General features: G+C 29.4%; 1 protein-coding gene across 2 annotated transcripts in view; it reads left to right on the forward strand.

The window, feature by feature from the left end:
* The window catches only part of LOC106457243 (sulfotransferase 1C4-like), a 26,088-nt gene that overhangs the window by 2,561 nt on the left and 19,850 nt on the right, over nucleotides 1-3,677 (forward strand). The window lies entirely within an intron of this gene.

Here is a 3,677-nt window from a genome sequence, read left to right on the forward strand (position 1 = left end):
AGACGCAACAATATGTATTATATATATATATATATTTATGTTTCAGTCAAGGCTTCTGTCCCAATATATTAAATTGATTTCCCTTGAAAATAATTTCTGTTTGCTATTACAATGATTTGTCATAGAGAGTTGTTTTTGGAAATTCATATTTTTTTATATTTACTTGTCAACAACATACATATACATGGTATAGAATCAATACTTAATAATTCTAAAAAATTAAAAGGTAATACTTAATATACTTAATAAATACTTCATACTTTTTTTAATGGTAATGCCCAAAGTCAAAGATAGACCCAGGAAAAGTATTCAGAGGACTGTTAGTAATTAGAACAAACAAATCACTTTGGCCTTTTGGTATGTAAACAACTGTGCTTAAAGAAATGAACTATGTTATTTAAAAGCTGCTTGAAGGTATTTATGGAAAATCACTAAACATAGTGAAATCTCAAATATACAGAGGATTCTGATATTATTTTATTCATCGGGAATAGTGTGACATTTAATTTACATTTATAGAGTGAATGAGATTTTCTCATGTATGAAGTGGATTATTTTTGGTTGTAACAGTTCTGTATAGTCTGTATTTTAAAAGTACATACTAAAAACAGATTTAGTTACAATTTATTCAGCATGTGCACAATATTATAGAATGCTTTTCACCATCTAATAGCTTATTTTTTATTTACTTTACTATAATAGTGTGAGAATGTGGATATATAAAATAAACTGACAAACTGTTTTGCAGATGTAATTTCATTAGAATTCTTCAAACAATGGCTTAATGAGGTTATGTAACCAATAAACCTTTAGCAAACTGATGAGCAGTGTTGGGCAAATAGCCTTCATTGTTTTGTAACATGTCTTGTTTTTTAAATCAGTCAACAGAGGGAACTGCTAAAATAGTTTTGATGTAACTTCAGGATTTAATTTGAATGTCAATTTATTAGTATTTGTAAAGGTGAGGTAGTGGTATATCATTCTAATTTTATAAAACACTTTAAGATGTTTTCATGAAAGAAATCATGTTTTTAAATGATTCACAATACATTATGTGACCTACACATTAAGATATACACATAATAAAAAAATTGTGAAAAAATAAGGATGATTTAGGGATGGCAATGCTAAAAAGTACAGGGATGAATTTACAAAACTGTACAAAAATCACTACACAAGTAGCCAAATCTTTCAAAGATTGTTGTGTCTCCTGTAGTTCTTCTTATGTTGTCACATGACATACATTTAAGCTAGACTTTTCTATTCAACAGGTTTACTATATTACATTCAGAGAATCTCTAGTTTAACTAGTGGGCTTCATGATGCATTAGAGAAAAAACTGAACATATACATCAATTGCTCTGTAAGAAAATAAAAATATTAATGCCACATTCAAAATTGAACAAACTGCCATATGCACTGAGTGTGAAACATCAGTAGAGAATGCTATTCATGCTACCATTCTAGAACTAGTGATTATAAACTGCTGGGAGCATATTGTTAATCACATAAAGTACTGACTAGGAAAGTGTGGAATAAAAGGATCTGATGTCATGGGATACAGCATAAGACTTTTGAACAGTAACTTAAATCATGAGTACACCATTCTTTTAAAACAATTTTCTATCAAATGGCACCTGGAATCTCTAGACCACTTCAAGGAATTCCATGAGGACACCATTCTACAAAGGGGTGGTTTATGAATTAATTCATGGAAATTTTTCAACTACCTTGCCAAAAGTTACTTGAAATTAAAGAACAGTTCTATTCCCCAGAACTTGTTGAAAACTCTCAGCCAATTATAAAATTACAAATTCTTTGGCAACATCATTACAGTACCTTTTCATTCCTTTCAGGATGGAATCAATATTTAATACTGAGCTTTTAATTAATATTTTTAGAGAAAATGTTTCATTTTAGAACTTAAAATCTGTAAAATATTTCAGTAAAGGTAAATGAAGATGGACACTTGACCAAATTCAAGAAAAGTTATGCAACATTTCAGGTATGCAACAGCGTCTTATCAGTAATAGAGATTTGTATAGATTGAATGTTATTTGGAATAGGTTGGCTTTGGCATATGCTGATACAATGTTATTCTAAATCATAGCCACTTATCTGTTTTGTCACAGTTGCATAAAAGCAAGTGTTAACTTTTCACCTACTGAAATCACTATGCATGATTTGTGAAAATATTGGATAATATTTGTTCAGTGTGTTAATGTTAGGAATCCAAAGATGCTTCATTGAAATGGGTGTAACTGGAAGCCACTACAGTGGAATTTAAGTGGAATGCAACTTCAAGTGGCTAAAGATAACTTGTAGGAATTGGCCCTAAATATATTTGAATTATTTACATACAATTTCAAGGGAAGTTCTTGCTTTAGCTTTAATAAACTGTTGTGTTCTTGAGTCACTTCTGGTGACAAACTTTTTTCACCACATCCGATGTGTGACTGGTAGCTGGTTGTGTAATAACCTGTTTTCCCTGCTGAAATCATGCCATCCCATGCTTTATAGATATATGTTTCAATACTATCAATATTATTTTCTTTGAAATGCCAAGTTTTTGTGCCTTGCGTTCTATTGCAGGATAGGTGAATTTCATGTTGGTAAGTCCTGTAATGTAATCCACTAAGAAGGAGTACATTTTAGGTCTGCAGTTGTATCTCACTTCACTTATTGGCTCAAAGCTGAATGATCTTGAGTTAATGAGAGAAATAATAAAGAGAAATCATAATGTCAATATTTCAATTACTTGGGTAGGTGGAATAATCAAAATCGGTAATAATCGGAAATCCTAATTTTGATTAGTTGGTTATTTTCAGGACTTGTGACACTAATTCATTAAGCTAATAATTTTTAAATGTAATCTTTATTAGTTAAAGCCAATAATTTGCCATCTCCAATGTGAACTTGTTAACCTGTTATCCAAAGTTAGAAAATGTAAATTTGAAATTTTACACTAAATTATTAAAGTTTTTCTTTTTTCTGTAGCACTAGAATAGGTTCAGTTTAATATTTATAGCTTTAATGAAATATGTAATTTAGTATTTTACAATTTATTTATTTCTAGTAGATTCTGCACTGGCCATTACATTAACATTAACTAACATCCACTGCATATTTTCTATTACAATTTGGTAATTATAAAGAATATTTCATAATGTGGTTAAGAAAAGCATCACCATCTTTACAAAAGGCATTTTTGATTTTATTGTGGTTTGAGAGAGTCGTGCTTAAGTAGGAGGGAGTAAAAATTAATATTTTTTCAGTCATAACAAGCATTTACAAAACCTAATACTTTGTATTTAATAATTTGAGGTTGATTTTGTGAAATTAGTAAAACACATGAAATACTTAATGTGCACAAAACATGAGCACACAGTACTATCAGTTCCTATGTTGAACATTGTTTTCAATTGGTATGCTATTAGCATGGGTTGTGTTGCTATAAAATAAATTATCATCATTATCTGATAAAAACTAGTAGTGGTTAACAAAATCACAAGTAATGTATAGAGGTTTGTAGTTTATCTCAGACTAAAGCTATAAAGTGTAAAGCATGAACAAGTATTCTAATCGTACATAGTTATAAACCAGTTAGATTTGGATTTTGACTTTATTGAAGGTTTTTGTGAACAAATAAATAAATATATATATATATATATATATAT

This window comes from Limulus polyphemus, unplaced genomic scaffold (genome assembly GCF_000517525.1).
Source record: "Limulus polyphemus unplaced genomic scaffold, Limulus_polyphemus-2.1.2 Scaffold306, whole genome shotgun sequence".
NCBI classification, from domain to species: Eukaryota; Metazoa; Arthropoda; class Merostomata; order Xiphosura; family Limulidae; genus Limulus; species Limulus polyphemus.